General features: G+C 42.3%; 1 protein-coding gene across 2 annotated transcripts in view; it reads right to left on the bottom strand.

Annotated features, from left to right (window-relative positions):
• Nucleotides 1-19,327, bottom strand: part of TBX3 (T-box transcription factor 3) — a 60,322-nt gene that overhangs the window by 6,628 nt on the left and 34,367 nt on the right. Inside the window, exons 8-9 of one of the 2 annotated variants that reach the window (XR_009152215.1) lie at nucleotides 18,111-18,257; nucleotides 17,354-17,836 (exon numbers count right to left, since the gene is read on the bottom strand). The exons of the other annotated variant lie outside the window; for it this stretch is intronic. The gene's annotated coding sequence lies outside the window, so the exon portion shown is untranslated. Of the gene's footprint in view, nucleotides 1-17,353; nucleotides 17,837-18,110; nucleotides 18,258-19,327 lie in introns of those variants that run through there. 2 annotated transcript variants of the gene reach the window in all.

Genomic DNA, 19,327 nt, shown 5'->3' with positions numbered 1-19,327 from the left:
CAGGTATTGTGTTCCAAGTATTAATCATTAATATTTAATATTTTAATAATAATAATTTTATAATTTTATAATAATTTAATTATTAATAAATTATAAATAAATTATAAATAATTTAATAAATAATAATTTAATAATTAATATTAAGTATTAATCTTCAAACCCAGAGTTGCTGAAGAGCGAATGAAACAGGATGGAGGTAGGAAATCATTGGAATAGAATAGAATAGAATAGAATAGAAAATATGGAATGCAATAGAATAGAATAGAATAGAATAGAATAGAATAGAATAGAATAGAATAGAATAGAATAGAATAGAATAGAATAGAAAATATGGAATGCAATAGAATAGAATAGAATAGAATAGAATAGAATAGAATAGAATAGAATAGAATAGAATAGAATAGAATAGAATAGAATAGAATAGAATAGAAAATATGGAATGCAGTAGAATAGGACAGAATAGGATAGGATAGGATAGGATAGGATAGGATAGGATAGAATAGAATAGAATAGAATAGAATAGAATAGAATAGAATAGAATAGAATAGAATAGAATAGAATAGAATAGAATAGCAGTATCCTTCCCCTGGAGTGGGGAGGGAATGGGGATTTTGCAATATCCTTCTGCTGCCACGCCCGCCAAGCCAAGCCACACCCACAGAACCGGTAGTAAAAAAAAATTGAATTCCATCATTGCTTCCAAGGTTCCTTCCAACTCTATTACCTTGTTAGATCTTGACTGATATCGCTACAGACCAACCCTTGCAGTACACACATCAGGAGCGTGCAGAGAAGCTTTAGATTAACAGAGTCGGAAGGGACCATGTAGGTCATCTAGTCCATCCCTCCACCCGAGCAGAAGACCCTACACCATTTCTGACAGATGGCAGTCCAGTCTCTTCTTGAAAGCCTCCAGAGATGAAGCTCCCACAACTTCTGAATAACAGAATAATAAGCAGATTGACAAGAGTTGGAAGGGACCTTGTAGGTCATCTAGTCCAACCCGCCCACCCCCAGGCAGGAGACCCCACGCCATTTCTGACAGATGGCAGTCCAGTCTCTTCTTGAAAGCCTCCAGGGATGATCCAAGAGGTGTGGGGGCTGGGAGATGGAGGGAATATTAAGGATGTGAAGTCGGTTCTCTTATGCTTCACTTCAGGGTATGAAGTGTTGCTGTTGTTGTGTTTGGTGTGGGTGGAATGTGTTGGCTCTTGTTTGGCCATGCCAAAAAACAAAACAAAACACACACACACACACACACAAAAACAAAAAACCAGAGGACAAAGAAACAGCCTCCTGATTCCGTCAAGAGCTCCTGTCGGATTGCCAAAACAGCTGGAGGGAAAGGACAGGAAGTTAAAGACAGCCGTCTTTTCAAAGTGTTTTTTTTAAGAAACAAAAAACAAACAAAACAAAGAAACAGCAATTCATTAATGAATTTGCACGAGGGGAGCAGAGAAAGTGGAGGGGGGGGGATGAGCGGAACAACACTGCCTGGGGAGGAAGGAAAATAAAATAAAATAGCATGGCAGTTTCCATTGCAATCAAGCCCCGACAAGCAATTGTTCCATACAGGTGGAGAACCACACAGGAATGAGGCGTAGACCTTACAAAGGTGTTCTGAATTCAAGGCTGGCTTTCTTTGCTTTGGTCTGCGATTTCATGGCAAAGGTTAAGCCCAGGAATGGGGGACCAGGCCTTCTCGAAGTGGCCGTAAAAAGTTCCCCTATGGTTTCTTCCTAAATTCCAGCAACAATATTAGGGGACTGGAGGCTAAAACCTACGATGAACGGTTGCAGGAACTGGGCCTGGCTAGTCTAGGGAAGAGAAGGACCAGGGGGAGGCAGGATAGCCGTCTTCCAATATTTGAGGGGCTGCCACAGAGAGGAAGGGAGTCGAGCTATTTTCCAAAGCACCCGAAGGCCAGACAAGGAAGAATGGATGGAAACTGACCAAGGAGAGATTCAACCTGGAAATAAGAAAAAAATTCTTGCCAGTTAGAACAATTAACCTAGAGTCCTGCACCAAGTTTTGGTCATTGCACTACAAAAAGGATGTTGAGACTCTAGAAAGAGTGCAGAGAAGAGCAACCAAGGAGACTGGAGGCCAAAAACATATGATGAATGGTTGCAGGAACCGGGCATGGCTAGTCTAGTGAAGAGAAGGACCAGGGGAGACAGGATAGCAGTCTCCCGATATTTGAGGGGCTGCCACAGAGAGGAGAGAGTCAAGCTATTCTCCAAAGCACCTGAAAGCCAGACAAGGAATAATGGATGGAAACTGAGCAAGGAGAGAAGCAACCTAGAAATGAGGAGGAATTTTCTGACAGGGATAACGACCAACCCATGGAACAGAAGTTGCCTTCGGAAGTTGTGAGAGCTTCATCCCTGGAAGCTTTCAAGAAGAGACTGGACTGCCATCTGTCAGAAACGGTGTAGGGTCTCCTGCTTGGGTGGGGAGGGGTTGGACTAGATGACCTACAAGGTCCCTTCCGTCTCTGTTAATCTGTATCTGTATATTGGATATTATGGCTCATGAGTCTTCCTGTTTGGATACATACCATAAAATACAGACGTATTTTAGATACTTACGCGTGTAGCAAAAATCCACTAGGCTAGATGGTAGCAAACAGCTAAAGATTGCTGCAGCATGTCACCATCATCTATTTGCATTTTTTATATTCCGCCCTTCTCCGAAGACTCAGGGCTCATCATGAAGACTCAGGGCTCATCATGAAGACTCATCATGATCAAATGATTGGGTAGGTCTTCTGAGCCAGGGACACCAGAGTTGTATTGTGGTTAGAATGCGGTGCTGCAGGCTATTTCTGCTGACTGCCGGCTGACTGCAATTTGGCAGATCAAATTTCACCAGGATCAAGGTTGATTCAGCCTTCCGTCTTTCCGAGGTGGGTAAAATGAGGACCCAGATTGTTGGGGGCAAGAGGTTGACTCTGTAAACCACTTAGAGAAGGCTGTGAAAGCACTGAGAAGCAGTATATAAGTCTATTGATCTTCTCTCCCTCCCTCCCTCCCTCCTTCCTTCCTTCCTTCCTTCCTTCCTTCCTTCCTTCCTTCCTTCCTTCCTTCCTTCCTTCCTTCCTTCCTTCCTTCCTTCCTTCCTGTTAGAATGCAGTATTGCAAGCTAACTCTGTCCACAGCCGGCAGTTCAAATCTCACCGGCTCAAGGTTGACTCAGCCTTCCGTCCTTCCATAAAATGAGGACCCAGATTGTTGGGGGCAAGAGGCGGACTCTGTAAAGCGCTTAGAGAGGGCTGTAAAGCAATCGCAAAGCGGTATATAAGTCTACGTGCTATTGCTATTTTTGCTATTGTAGAAGAACCTCCAAGGTCCTTTCCAACTCTTGTTATTATTTGGTATTCTGTGTTTTCAACAATTGCTTAACGCGGAACACCAAAGGCGCATCTGTCAAGTTCTTTCCCAGCTTTTGGATCCCAAACAAAGACAAGTCATTAAAATAAAAATTAAAAACAACAACAACAAACCAATTCCAAATCCTAACTTTCCATCCAGGTATTTCACATAATGGCTGGCTGCCAATCTAGCCAGCTTCATAGGTCTTTGACAACATCTAAGTTCTCAACATCAAAAAGAGAGGAACAAAATTTCTGGGTAGCCCGAGGCGGTCTATCCCTACGGCGCTTTCGTTGCTATTATTAGCTCTCCACCAACTCAGGTGTTTTCTCACGGATTTCTTCAGCATCGTTTGGGATCTAGATAAATCAACCGTCAGGTTGCCTCCTAGCAACCTTCGACACAACTCCACACAACTCCACATCTGTTTTCCCTCCAAATGACCCCGTTCCAAGTACACGCTTAACCAGGGGTGAAATGTAAAATTTGTTACTACCGGTTCTGTGGGCGTGGCTTGGTGGTGGGTGGGGTAATATGACTGGGTGGGCGTGGCCAACTTTTTTTTTTTTAACTTTTAAAAGCATTTTTTCTACAACCTCTTCGGCTGAAGAGGTTGGAGAAAAAAATGCTTTGAAAGGGTTCTGATGATCCCAGCTGAGTTGCCTGATCACCAGAACCTTTTAAAAGCGTTTTTTTTTTTTACAACTTCTTCGGCTGAAGAGGTTGGAGAAAAAATGCTTTTAAAAAGTTCTGTCGATCCCAACTGAGTTGCCTGATCGCCAGAACCCTTTAAAAGTGTTTTGTTTTGTTTTTTAATAACTTCTTCGGACGAAGAGATTGGAGAAAAAAATGCTTTGAAAGGGTTCTGATGATCCCGGCTGAGTTGCCTGATCGCCAGAACCTTTTAAAAGCGTGTTGTTGTTTTTTTACAACTTCTTCGGCCGAAGAGGTTGGAGAAAAAATGCTTTTAAAAAGTTCTGACGATCCCAACTGAGTTGCCTGATCGCCAGAACCCTTTAAAAGTGTTGTTGTTGTTTTTTTTAATAACTTCTTCGGACGAAGAGGTTGGAGAAAAAAATGCTTTGAAAGGGTTCTGAGGATCCCAGCTGAGTTGCCTGATCGCCAGAACCCTTTAAAAGCATTTTTTCGGCCAAGGAAAAAAATGCTTTTAAAAGTAAACAAAAAACAAAACAAAAAACCTCTGGCTCATTGGTAAGGGTGAGAAAACTGGCAAGTTCAACTCAAATGTCTCCAGGGTGAAGTCTGAAGATTTCAAGAACTGCAGCATCGGTGAAGGAGATGTTTGCTGCTGCAGGAAAATGCCCATCCACCCACTTGTAGCTGCACCTTCGCAAAGTGCTTCATAATCCATGCATTAAAGAGCCTTTGAGCGGTGTAAACAGTTATCTCTCTTTTGTGCTCTCTTTTGCGTGCTCTCTCTCCCCCTCCCTCTCTCTGTCTCTGTCTCTGTCACTCCATCTCTCTCTCTTTCTCTCTCCCTCCCTCTCTCCTTCCCTCCCTCCCGCTGTCTGTCTGTCTGTCTCTCTCTCTCTCTCTCTCCTTCTCTCTCCCTCCCTCCCTCCCTCTCTTTGTCTCTATCTCTTCACCTCTCTCTTTCTCTCTCCCTCCGTCCCTCCCTCTGTCTGTCTGTCTCTCTGTCTATCTCTCTCTCCCTCCCTCTCTCTGTCTCTGTCTCTGTGTCTCTTCATCTCTCTCTCTTTCTCTCTCTCTCTCTCCCTCCCTCCTTCTGTCTTGTCTGTTTCTCTCATTCTGTTTCTCCTTCTCTCTCTTTTTCCATCCCTCTCTCCCTCCCTCCCCCCCTCTGTCTATCTGTCTGTCTTTCTATCTCTCTCCCTCCCTCCCTCTCTCAGTCTCTGTCTCTCTCTCTCCATCTCTCTCTCCCTCCTTCCCTCTGTCTATTTCTTTCTTTTTCTCTCTCTTCTTCTGTCCCTCCCTCTGTCTCTCTCTTTCTGTCTCTCTCTCTCTCCATGTACAGTAGTGGCCAAAATTGTGGAAACCTTTTGGGAAAAGTGTATTTTCTAAAACTAGCTAATAACACCCCCTTTTTTGGGGAGTAGTACCATAAAATTACATATCAACGGAAATATAATTTAATCAAGAATGGAATGCGATCGCTTTTATGAAGGATTTGCTATTAGAATAGCAGTTACGATATTAAGAAGAAGAGAGAACCACGTAGAAAAAAATGAGATATACAAAAATGATCACCATGTCAGTGAATATTTCACTGGGTAACCTTTAGCATGAATTATGGCCTTACAACGTCTTCCCAAGGAGTGAACCCAGTCTTTTAGTTCTGCAGCTATTCTAATGTGAAACCAAGATTGAATGATGGCTTCTACTAACCGGGTTTTATTGCTGGGTCGCTTCTGACTAACAAGTTTCTTTAGTCGGCTCCATAGATTTTTCCATGGGGTGAAGGTCTGGGCTATTCCCAGGCCATTCCAGCAGTGGAATAGGATTATCTTGAAACTCCCAAAAAAAAAAGTGGTGTTATTAGCCATCAAACCTCAAAAATACACTTTTCCCAAAAGGTTTCCACAATTTTGGCCACTCCTATATGTATGCGAATATCAAGGGGTGTGCGTCTGTACACAGATAGTGTTCAACATATAACTGTGATGGAGCCTGTGTCAGCCACTGGGGAGATCAAAAGATTTGGGCAGTTCAAATGAGTGTGAAGCTTTATTGCAAGCTTAAGGCCTCTACAAGAATCTGAACTACTAACAGTCCAAGCCAATTGGCGGTAGATAAGGAATTCACGGTGGGCTGGACTTAGAACTCTGGTGGGTGCAAAGGGACTTGAGACTGATGACAAGTTTGACCCCCTCCCTCAGACTTAGCCTGGTCATCTCCTTAAAGACTGCCCATTATGGCTGTATGACATCATCATCATTATCATAATTTTAGCCGTTGTCTATCCACTCTAGGATGCACGTTTTTAGCACATACAGTCCTGAGCTTTCTTTGGCCAATTGGGTCCTTTTCTTGCTGCAGTTGTTGTTGGTTTTGTTTTTTTTAATTTTTTTTAAATTTTTCTAGACAGACAGACATAAAAACATCTTTAATCAAAATACAGACAGTGTGTCGGTTGGTTGTTTACAAAGCTTTTGTGCAATTTCACCATGTTCAGAAAATGTAATTTATCTTATTTTACATGTTACCAATCTGATATACATCCAAATATTTTAATCAATTGATCTTTTGTTTAACTCTGAATGTTTCTCCCCTTGCTTCGTATAAATTGTGCTAGATTTTACATGAATTATATTTGTATCATTCATTTCCTTTTCTTAATTCAAACCAATGATATTACGTTATATTTTGTTTGTTTCAACAATTCTTACGTTATAAATATCTCGGTCAAACTTCAACCTATTTTTTTATCTAGCCATTGATAAAATAAATCCCATATCTTATAATATTGTTTATCTTCCTGTTCCCTAATTTCAAATGTCAATTTACTCATTTCTGCATATTCCATTATTTTCTTAATAATTTCATCTTGCTTTGGTATTTCCTCATTTTTCCAGTTTCTAGCAAACACAATTCTAGCTGCTGTTAATACATTCACCATCAAATATCTCATTTCTCTATTATAAATTTCAGGTATGATCCCCAATAAAAAAAACTTCTGGTTTAAAGTCTATATGTTGTTTTTTTTTAAATCATTTTTTCCAACCACGTGTGGATTTTACTCCAATGTCTTTTAGCTTCTACACACATCCACCACATACGATAATATGAGCCGGGTATCTGATGACATTTCCAACATTTTTCGGATTTATTCTTGAACATTCTGGCAATTCTCGTCGGGGGTAATTGCCCTGCAGTTGTTAAATTAGCAACACGGTCATTAAGGGAATCTGACCTTCCCTGTTGGCTTCGCTCACCAGAAGGTCGCGTGACCCTGGGGACACTGCAACCATCATAAATAGGAGTCAGCCGCCAAATGTCTGAATTTTGATTGCGTGACCACAAGTTGTAAGTCAGTAGTGGGTTACTCTTACCTTCGCTTACTTTCGCACACACTTTGCTCACGGCGGACCTTCTGTGCATGCGCAGCGCATCCGTGATGACATCTGGTGGGTGGGCGGAGCTGTTGTGGTCTGCCAACAGCCTGCGGAGTTGACAACGGAGTCGGACAGCGATGAGGCTGAGGAAGAACATGGGCCAGTCCTGGAGGCTGGGGAAGGCCCCGATGAGGGCTCTACGTCGGAGGCTGAGGTGGGGCCAGAGCCATCAGGGAGTGAGGTGCGGACTCCAGAGCCTCCAGAGGCTGACAGTAGTGAGGCAGAGGAACAGGAGGAGCCTGTTCCTAATGCACGCATGAGAAGAACTGCCAGAAGGCAAGAGCAGCTCAAGCAAAGAGGACAACTTGGGAGTAAGGCCAAGAGATGATTGGCCTCTCCCATAAGGCTTAAAAGATCAGCAACGGCGTTTGGGTTCTTTGCTGGAAAACAACGTTGATAGCTTCGTCTTCTTGCATTTATTTTTGTATCGGCGTCTTCTGAACATTTGCCAAGAAAGGCCTTTGGCAGTTTGCCTAATTGTACCAAGGTTGGTGATAGGACTGAGGAATTTGTGTTGGGAGGAATTTGCTTTCATTTAGTCGAACTACGCTGAGAATGAAGTAATTCTCAGCTCTTTGAATAAAGTTTGTTTGTTTTACACTGACTGAGTTTCCTACTGCCTACTTGGGCCTGGGTCACAACAAGAGCCTCCTGCCACTGCCACTACCGGTTCTCCCGAACCGGGGTGAACCGGTAAAAACCCCACTACTGTTGTAAGAGTGAAAAAACAGTCAGTTGCTTTTTTCAGGGCTGTTGTAACTTCAAAGAATCGCAAAATGAACTCAAAAAGTAAGTTTAAGTCAAAGATTTCTTTTATTTTTAATTCTCCGGAGAGGGAGAGCAACTTTTGAACAAGGAATCTGGAAACAGATCCGTTGCATACGTCAGCGAAATATCCCTCTCGCTTCCCCTCTTTCAACTACCTGCATATTTCGGCTGCTGACGCAAGCAGACCTGCTCTGCAAGGAACTCCATCAAAGGAAGGAGGAGAGGCCCACAAAAGGTTACTTCACAATCTTCTTCTTCGCAGGGTGGCGTCAGGCTAGGTGCGAAGATTTACATGGGAGGCTCAACTTGCTGGGTGAGTAAGAAGAAAGAAGCCGAGCTGTCAACATCTCTTAGGCAGCTTGGAAACTCCCAACTTGATCCCCGGGGGGGGGGACAAGATCCACCCGAAGGGAGATGCCAGAAGCCACTGGGGGGGTCACGTATTTGTCGATTGCTTGAATGGGTTAATTTATAGGCTACCCGTCTCGTGCATGGAGGCGACTCCGAGCAGCTTACAGTGCCATCAAACATGCAGATAAAAACAATGCATAAATATATTTAAAAAAACCCGGATTAAAATGCAAAATGCAGAAGCAAATAGGTTGAAGGCATTATTTGAGGGGCTGCCACAAAGAAGAGGGGTGTGTGTGTGTGTGTGTGTGTGTGTGTGTGTGAGATTATTCTTCAAAGCATCGGAGGGCAGGACGAGAAACAATGGTTGGGAAATAACCAAAGGGAGAAGCAAGCTGGAATTAAGGAGAAACTTCCAGACAGTGAGGACAATTAACCAGTGGAACAGCTGGCCACCAGAAATCGTGGGCACCCCAACACCTGGGGTGTTAAGAAGAGATTAGACAGTCACTTGCCTGAAATGGTATAGGATCTCCTGCTTGAGCAGGGGGCTGGACTAGAAGACCTCCAAGGTTCCTTCCAGCTCTAATCTATTCTATTCTATTCTATTCTATTCTATTCTATTCTATTCTATTCTATTCTATTCTATTCTAAATTCTTATTTTATTCTATTTATTGTATTCTATTCTATTCTTTCTAAATTCTTATTCTATTCTATTCTAAATTCTTATTTTATTCTATTTATTCTATTCTATTCTTTCTAAATTCTTATTCTATTTTATTCTAAATTCTTATTCTTATTCTATTCTAAATTCTTATTTTATTCTATTTATTCTATTCTAAATTCTTATTTTATTCTATTTATTCTATTCTATTCTTTCTAAATTCTTATTCTATTCTATTCTAAAAAATTATTTTAAATCATTCAATTGAATTATTGAATTGTCCTATGGCAAGTTGACCGTGGCAAGCTGACCGTGGGAAGTTGGCCATACAAGTTGGCCATGCAAGTTGGCCGTGATGAGTTGCCCCATTCCAAGTCCTCGGAGACTGCTCAGTCCCTTCATTGTCGCTTCCATCGGTTGTTGAACGAGTGTTTGGTAAGCGAGGACGACCACCTGCTGCCTCTCAAATCCAGGAGTCACTTCATCCATCCTGAGCGCAATGTGGCCTCTGGTTTTTTTTGGTTTTTTTTTTAATTTTATTTTTATTTGCATTTATATCCCGCCCTTCTACGAAGACTCAGGGCGGCTTACACTATGTCAAGCAATAGTCTTCATCCATTTGTATATTCATCATTTGTATATTATATACAAAGTCAACTTAATTGCCCCCAACAATCTGGGTCCTCATTTTACCTACCTTATAAAGGATGGAAGGCTGAGTCAACCTTGGGCCTGGTGGGGCTTGAACCTGCAGTAATTGCAAGCAGCTGCTGTTAATAACAGACTGTCTTAGCAGTCTGAGCCACCAGAGGCCCTCTCTCTTTCTCTTCCTTCCTTCCTTCTTTCTTTCTTTCTTTCTTTCTTTCTTTCTTTCTTTCTTTCTTTCTTCTTTTTGTCTCCTTCCTTCCTGTCTCTCCTTCCTTCCTTATCTATCTATTTATCTATCCTTCCTTCCATCTTCTTTGTCTTTATCCTTCCTTCCTCCTTCTTTCCTTCTTACTTTCTTTCCTTCCTTCCTTCCTTCCTTCCTTCCTTCCTTCCTCTAAACTTTCTCTCTCTTTCTTTTTTTTTTAATTTGCATTTATATCCCGCCCTTCTACGAAGACTCAGGGCGGCTTACACTATGTCAAGCAATAGTCTTCATCCATTTGTATATTCATCATTTGTATATTATATACAAAGTCAACTTAATTGCCCCCAACAATCTGGGTCCTCATTTTACCTACCTTATAAAGGATGGAAGGCTGAGTCAACCTTGGGCCTGGTGGGGCTTGAACCTGCAGTAATTGCAAGCAGCTGCTGTTAATAACAGACTGTCTTAGCAGTCTGAGCCACCAGAGGCCCTCTCTCTTTCTCTTCCTTCCTTCCTTCTTTCTTTCTTTCTTTCTTTCTTTCTTTCTTTCTTTCTTTCTTCTTTTTGTCTCCTTCCTTCCTGTCTCTCCTTCCTTCCTTATCTATCTATTTATCTATCCTTCCTTCCATCTTCTTTGTCTTTATCCTTCCTTCCTCCTTCTTTCCTTCTTACTTTCTTTCCTTCCTTCCTTCCTTCCTTCCTTCCTTCCTTCCTCTAAACTTTCTCTCTCTTTCTTTTTTTTTTAATTTGCATTTATATCCCGCCCTTCTCCGAAGACTCAGGGCGGCTTACACTATGTCAAGCAATAGTCTTCATCCATTTGTATATTCATCCATTTGTATATTATATACAAAGTCAACTTATTGCCCCCCCAACAATCTGGGTCATCATTTGACCTACCTTATAAAGGATGGAAGGCTGAGTCAACTTTGGGCCTGGTGGGACTAGAACCTGCAGTAATTGCAAGCAGCTGCTGTTAATAACAGACTGTCTTAGCAGTCTGAGCCACCAGAGTCTATCTCTATCTCTGTCTATCTCCCTCCTGGCCTCCACCATGCTGATGGACGCCGTAGTGTCTCAGATGATCTGACCACCACCACCCCGTCTTCTCCCTGACCCCATTTTGCATCCAGCCCCACTCCACTACTTCCCCTAATTAAATTTCCGACGAAGGCCAGTTTTTCAAGAGGTTGTCTGAGGCGACTTCATTATCCTGGGCGGGCAGGAGAAAGAAAACGGAATGAAAGGCGGTTCTCTTGTCTGCATCCTTCAGCAATTTCCGCTCTGCACAAGGGTTCTTCTCCACCAAGAGGAGAGAATTAAACACACACACACACACACACACACACACACACACACACACACAGCCACAACAGTCCTTCAGTCTCCCAAGGGCCTGCCTTCCCCTGTTCTTTGTGCTGCTCTTCTCTTGGCCTAATTAACGGTGATCTAAAAAAACGACGCTAGAGAACACTGCACACCAGAACAACTAGACACAAGGACAGTTTTTTCCCCGAAGGCCATCACTCTGCTAAACAAATAATTCCCTCAACACTGTCAAACTAGTCACTAAATCTGCACTACTATTAATCTTCTCATCGTTCCTATCACCCATTTCCTTCCACTTACGACTGCAACTTTGTGGCTTGTATCCTTACAATTTATACTGATATTGATTGTTTCCTAAGTGCTTATTTGTAGCCTATGACTATCATTAAGTGTTGCATCATTAAGTGTTAAATTTGTACTCTATGACTATCATTAAGTGTTTTGTAAGTGTGTTTTTTTTTGTTTTTGTTTACATTTATACCCCGCCCTTCTCCGAAGACTCAGGGCGGCTTACAATGTATAAGGCAATAGTCTCATTCTATTTGTATATTTTTTTTACAAAGTCAACTTATTGCCCCCCCAACAATCTGGGTCCTCATTTTACCTACCTTATAAAGGGTGGAAGGCTGAGTCAACCTCGGGCCGGGCTCGAACCTGCAGTAATTGCAGGCTCTGTGTTCTAATAACAGGCTTCTCTATTGCCTGAGCTATCCCGGTACCCTTCATTAAGGTACAAGTGTTGTACCTTAATGAAGGTATATTTTCTTTTATGTACACCAAGAGCATATGTATGCACCAAGACAAATTCCTTGTGTGTCCAATCACACTTGGCCAATAAAAAAATTCTATTCTATTCTATTAGCTGCTGCTGCCCCTTCAAAGGGAAAAGCTTACCTAATCTATCTATCTATCTATCTATCTATCTATCTATCTATCTATCTATCTATCTATCTATCTATCTATCTATCTATCTATCTATCTATCTATCTAGCTATCTAGCTATCTAGCTATCTAGCTATCTAGCTATCTAGCTATCTAGCTATCTAGCTATCTAGCTATCTAGCTATCTAGCTATCTAGCTATCTATATCATTTTCTATCCATCTGCCTGCCTGCCTGCCTGCCTGCCTGCCTATCTATCTATCTATCTATCTATCTATCTATCTATCTATCTATCTATCTATCTATCTATCTATCTATCTATCTATCTATCTATCTATCTATCTATCTATCTATCTATCATCATCTATCTATCTATCTATCTATCTATCTATCTATCTATCTATCTATCTATCTATCTATCTATCTATCATCTATCTATCTATCTATCTATCTATCTATCTATCTATCTATCTATCTATCTATCTATCTCTATTCTATTCTCTATCTATCTATATCTATTTCCATCTCTCTTTCTCTGTGTGTGTAAGAAAGAGAGGCTGCCATGGAAGGTCGGTCGATCTATCTATCTATCTATCTATCTATCTATCTATCTATCTATCTATCTATCATCAATCATCTAGCTAGTTATCCATCTATCTCTATCATCTATCTCTCTGCCTTCTGCGACTTTCAAGACCAGGTTCTCCCAACTCTTGCTCCATGCAAATACAATAAATCGCATGCATTCCTTACCACCTCAAACTCTTCGTGTGATGTTGTCTGCATCTGTTTGATTTAATGCCAAGAGAAATAAATGAATAAAATCATCAGCCGGAAAAACATCAAGCGAAGGCTGGAAAAACATCAAGCGAAGATGCACCTGAAGATGCGGGACAAAGACTATCTGGAGAAGCTGAAATTCCTTGATGGAGGGAAAATCTATCTCTAGCACTTGATCGGCCGCTTAGAGAGAAAGAAAGTTTGAATGGAAGTGCCAAGACAGTAGTGGAGTTTTTGATAGCTTCAGTAGGACGACAGCTAATAGGCCGTCTCCAGGAGAGCTTTTTACCAGGTTCGCCTGGTTCGCCAGTTGCGCCCCTTTCTAGACCGGGATGCCCTATGCACGGTCACTCACGCCCTCGTGACGTCTCGTCTGGATTACTGCAATGCTCTCTACATGGGGCTCCCCTTGAGGGGCATCCGGAGGCTTCAGTTAGTTCAGAATGCGGCTGCGCGGGTGATAGATGGAGCCCCTCGTGGCTCCCGTGTGACACCTCTCCTGCGCAGACTGCACTGGCTGCCTGTGGCCTTCCGGGTGCGCTTCAAGGTCCTGGTAACTACCTTTAAAGCGCTCCATGGCATAGGGCCGGGCTATTTACGGGACCGCCTGCTGCGACCGAATACCTCCCACCGACCCGTGCGCTCTCACAGAGAGGGACTCCTCAGGGTGCCGTCAGCTAGGCAGTGCCGTCTGGCGGCACCCAGGGGAAGGGCCTTCTCTGTGGGGGCTCCCACCCTCTGGAACGAACTCCCCCCAGGACTTCGTCAACTTCCGGACCTCCGAACCTTCCGTCGCAAGCTTAAAACACATCTATTCATCTGCGCAGGACTGGATTAGATTTTAAATTTTATATTGGTTTTAATGGGTTTTATTATTTATATTGTTTTTTAAAAAATTGGGCCATGTAGAATAAGCTTTTTAACAGTTATTTTATTCTGTATTTATATGTACTTTTTTATTCGCCTGTGAACCACCCTGAGTCCCTAGGGAGATAGGGCGGTATACAAATATGATAAATAAATAAATAAATAAATAAATAAATAAATAAATAAATAAATAAATAAATAAATAAATAATGAAGGCCATTAATGAAGGACTAAGTGGGACATGACAGCAGACTTCAAGTATTCGAGGGGCTCCTACAAAAATAAAGGGGTCAACCTATTCTCCAAAGCATGATGAGAAGCAGTGGATGGAAAATAATCAAGGAGAGAAGCAACCTAGAACTAAGGAGTAATTTCTTGACAGTCAGAACATTTAATCAACGGAATAGTTTGCCTCCATCAATTATGGATGCTCCAACATTGGAGTTTTTAAAGAAGAGAGCGGTCAAACATCTGTGTGAAATGATACAGGGTTTCCTGCTTGAGGGAGGGTTAGATTAGAAGACCTCCAAGGTCCCTTCCAACTCTCTTATTCTGTGAAGGATAATGGGTCAACCTCTTCCCCAAAGCACCAGAAAGCAGGACCAGAAACAACGGATGGAAACTCGTCAAGGAGAGAAGCAACCTAGAACTAAGGAACTAAATTTCCTGACCGTGAGAACAATGAATCAGTGGAAATGATCAATGAATGAAACTTTTGTTTTCGAAGGAAATTGTTGGCCCTATCAGGACTCATCTGGTTTTCCCCCTCAAATCTTCCAAAGTTTTGTTCCTTTTTTACTTGCCGACTTTTTGCTCTGAAAACATTTACAGGGGAGGTCTTTAACTCTTTCTTTTTTTATCCTCTTCTGGCTTCCCAAACCGTCTGAATTGGTCCAACAGGACACAAAGAAAGGAGCAGGGGGAAACAAAGATAATCCAGTTCTTTCTCTCGAAGTGTCAGGGGAAAATATCTCTTTTTCTGCCTGCTTCCCTCCGCACCATTCCACAAACAATGATCCGGTTTTTCACCAGAGCATATTCCTACTTACAACGGGGAGGTATCTGCTGAACAACCAGGGCAGGCATAAAAATCAGGGCGACACCGTTTTGGTGTACATCCAGCCCATCTTAAATCTGATCCATCTAGTAGAATCTGGTGATGCCCTCAGTTATTTTCCTTGTGTTTACTCCGAGCATTTCAGGAGAAGAAAACTGGCTGACCCCTGAACAGTTTTATTTATAGAGCACCCTGGTCGGGAGGCTGTGAAGTAGAAGTCCATTTCTGTTTCAACAATGTTTTTCTTTCTTTCTTTCTTTTTTCTTTCTTTTTTCTTTCTTTTCTTTCTTTTCTTTCTTTCCTTCTTTCCTTCCTTTCTTTCCTTCCTTCCCTGCTTCCTTCCTTTCCTTTCCTTTCCTTCCTTCCTTCTTCCTTCCTTCCCTGCTTCCTTCCTTCTTTCCTTCCTGCTTCCTTCCTTTCCTTCTTTTCCTTCCTTCTTTCCTTTCTCCTCCTCCCTCCCTCCCTCCCTTTCTTCTTTCTTTCCTTCCTTCTTTTCTTTTCCTTTCCTTTCCTGCTCCCTTCATTCTCTTTCCCTTTCTTTCCTTCCTTTCTTTCCTTCCTTCCCTGCTTCCTTCCTTTCCTTTCCTTTCCTTCCTTCCTTCCTTTCTCCTCCCTCCCCCTTTCTTTTCTTTTCCTTCCCTGCTTCCTTCCTTTCCTTTCTTTCCCTTCCTTCTTTCCTTTCTCCCTCCCTCCCTCCCTCCCTCCCTTTCTTCTTTCTTTCCTTCCTTCTTTTCTTTTCCTTTCCTTTCCTGCTCCCTTCATTCTCTTTCCCTTTCTTTCCCTCCCTCCCTCCCTCCTTCCCTCCCTCCCTTCTTCCTTCTTCTTTTTCTTTTCTTTACTTCGCTTAGATTTATGATGTGTGTTTTGATCAAATTTAGAGAATGAAAAAAAATCAGTGCATACATGGAATAAGATGAACTATCAAATTCAAAGATGGATGGGGGTTGCTGGGCATTTAACTATTTGTGTTCTCAGCAGTCCTTGGTTGGAGACCTTCCTGCTAGGAAATCACCCTCCTCCTCCTCCTCCTCCTCCTCCTCCTCCTCCTCCTCCTCCTCCTCCTCCTCCTCCTCCTCTCTGGACACCACTGTTCCTTCCAGCACTGATAATGTTACCTAGTAGGGTAATGAAACATCTGCAAGAAAACAACCAAGCTCAGATCATCCAGGACCTCACATTCCTCCTCCTCCCCCTCCCTCTCCTCCTCCTCCTCCTCCTCCTCCTCCTCCTCCTCCTCCTCCTCCTCTACTGCACAAACCTCATTCCTTCTAGCACTGATGATGTTATCTAGTTGGGTAATATGCAAGAAAACCACCAAGCTCAGAGAGCACTAAGGACTACAGTCTCCTCCTCCTCCTCCTCCTCCTCCTCCTCCTCCTCCTCCTCCTCCTCCTCCTCCTCCTCCTCCTCCTCCTCCTCCTCCTCCTCCTCCTCCTCTTCTCCTCCTCCTCCTTCTCCATCTCCTCCTCCTCCTCCTCCTCCTCCTTCTCCATCTCCTCCTCTTCTCCTCCTCCTCCTCCTCCTCCTCCTCCTCCTCCTCCTCCTCTTCTCCTCCTTCCTTCCTCCTCTACTGCACAAACCTCATTCCCTTCTAGCACTGATGATGTTACCTAGTTGGGTAATAAAAAGTCTGCAAGAAAACCACCAAGCTCAGAGAGCACTAAGGACTACAGTCTCTTCTTCCTCCTCCTTTCTTCCTCTCCTCTCCTCTCTCTCTTTTTTTTCTCTTCTTTTCTTCTCTCTTCCTCGTCTCCTTTCCTCTCCTTTTCTCTTCCTCTCCTCTCCTCTCCTCTCCTCTCCTTCCTCCTCCTCCTCCTCCTCCTCCTCCTCCTCCTCCTCCTCCTCCTCCTCCTGTTGTCAAGGGGACTTCTCCACCTTTGCCCATGTTAAATTTCTGAAGAACATCTCCAAAGTTGACTTTCATCTTCCAAGGTTTGTTGTGGTTTGTAAAGTTCACCTGTCCTAAAGATGACTTTGGCTCTGCAAATGCCGTTTGAGCAAATATCAAATGAGATCTCCACAATCCTGCCTCTCCAAGGAAGGAAGATCAGACCAAACTTTTCTCTTTTGTTGCACTCACCTACCACTGCCAGCAGATGGCAGTATACGAACAGTTTAATTTTGCTTTCGGTTTAACTCTGGGTGGAATTATCTTCATTTATTTCTTCTGTGGATAGCAGGAAAATCCCTGGGAAAGTTAATTTAGAATAGAATAGAATAGAATAGAATAGAATGGAATGGAATGGAAGGGAAGGGAAGGGAAGGGAAGGGAAGGGAAGGGAAGGGAAGGGAAGGGAAGAGAATTTTTTATTGGCCAAGTGTGATTGGACACACAAGGAATTTGTCTTTGGTGCATATGCTCTCAGTGTACATAAAAGACAAGATACATTTGTCAAGAATCGTAACACTTAATGATAATCATACAGTACAAATAAGCAATCAAATCATATTAGGAAACAGTCAATATAAATCATAAGGATATAAGCAACAAGGTTACAGTCATAAGTGGAAGGAGATGGGTGATAGGAACAATGAGAAGATTAATAGTAGTGCAGACTTAGTGAATAGTTTTGACAGTCTTGAGGGAATTATTTGTTTAGCAGAGTGATGGCGTTTGGGGGGAAAAACTGTCCTTGTGTCTAGTTGTTCTGGTGTGCAGTGCTCTATAGCGTCGTTTTGAGGGTGGGAGTTGAACCACTTTATGTCCAGGATGCGAGGGGTCTGTAAATATTTTCACATCCCTCTTTTTGACTCGTGTAGTATACAGATCCTCAATAGAAGGCAGATTGGTAGCAAATGATGACAGCTATTCTTATACTGAGGAAACAAATGCAAATATTAGGGCACCGGATGGAGAAGTGGGCCAATTTTCATGTCAAAAATCTATAGTGGAACAAAAGGGAATTCTGGGCTCCGATGGCTCATTAAGATTGCTTCTTTGGCAGGCAAAAAATTAATAAACTCATTAAACATCATGCACGGAATCGGCTAAATGCATGTCATTAATCTGCAAACGATCAGCATTACGATCACCGCAACCAGAAAAATAAGAGAAGCTACTCAGCAATAAATTGTTTAAAAGTTAGTTCACCTCCTTCTTGAAGAGGTCACGGGTTTTCTTGGGGAATTCTGGGAGTTGCAGTCATCAACTTCATAAAGTTCCAGGTGACCAGTAGGAGGCAGCAAAGAGGTAGCCAAGGCCCAGCATTTCCTACCACAATTGTGCCCAGAATTACTGCTGCTAAGCGAGACAGTGAAGTGAGTTTTGTCCCATTTTATGACATTTCTTGCCACAGTTGTTAAGTGAATCCCTGCAGTTCTTAAATGAGTAACATGGTTTTTAAGTGAATCTGGCTTTCCCATTGACTTTCCTTGACTTCCTTCCTTCCTTCCTTCCTTCTTTCCTTCCTTCCTTCTTCCCTCCTTTCTTTCTCTTTTTCCTTCCTTCTTTCTTTTCTATTTTTCTTTCTCTTTCTTTCCTTCCTTCCTTCCTTCCTTCCTTCCTTCCTTCCTTTTCCTCCCTTGGTCTCTCCTCTTTCTTTCTTTCTTTCTTTCTTTCTCTTTCTTTCTTTCTTTCCTTCCTTCCTTCCTTCCTTCTTCCTCCCTCCCTCCTTTCTTTTTCTTTTTTCTTCCTTTTTTCTTTTCTATTTTCCTATCCTCTTTCTTCTTTTTCCCTTTCCTGTCTTCCTTTCTTTTCCTCCCTCCCTCTTTCTCCCTCCTTCCCTCCCTTCTTTGTTTCTTTCTTTCTCTTTTTCCTTCCTTCTTTCTTTTCTATTTTTCTTCTTCTTTTCCTTTTTCCTCCCTTGGTCTCTCCTCTTTCTTTCTCCTCCTCCCTCTTTCTCCCTCCTTCCCTCCCTTCTTTGTTTCTTTCTTTCTCTTTTTCCTTCCTTCTTTCTTTTCTATTTTTCTTTCTTCTTTTTCCTTTTTTCCTCCCTTCATATTTTCTTTCTTTTTCCTTTTTTCCTTCCTTCATATTTTCCTTCCTTCCTTCCTTCCTTCCTCCCTTTCTTTCTCTCCTTCCTTCCTTCTTCCTTTCTTTCTTTCTTTCTTTCTTTTTCTTTCCTTCCTTTCCTCCCTCCTTTCTTTCTCCTTCCTTCCTTTTTCTTCCTCCCTCCCTCCCTCCCTCTCTCTCTCTCTCTCTCTCTCTCTCTTTCTTTCTTTCTTTCTTTCTTTCTTTCTTTCTTTCTTTCTTTCTTTCTTTCTTTCTTTCTTTCTTTCCTGACATTTATTAAATTTAATACATTGGCTCTTGTCACTTTTCCAGCCTAAAGGGATCAAGGGAACCTTCCTTAAATCTTCTTGGCTTTC

Source organism: Ahaetulla prasina, chromosome 15, assembly GCF_028640845.1.
Source record: "Ahaetulla prasina isolate Xishuangbanna chromosome 15, ASM2864084v1, whole genome shotgun sequence".
Classification (NCBI taxonomy): Eukaryota; Metazoa; Chordata; class Lepidosauria; order Squamata; family Colubridae; genus Ahaetulla; species Ahaetulla prasina.
This window is presented reverse-complemented; position numbering and strand designations above follow the sequence as displayed.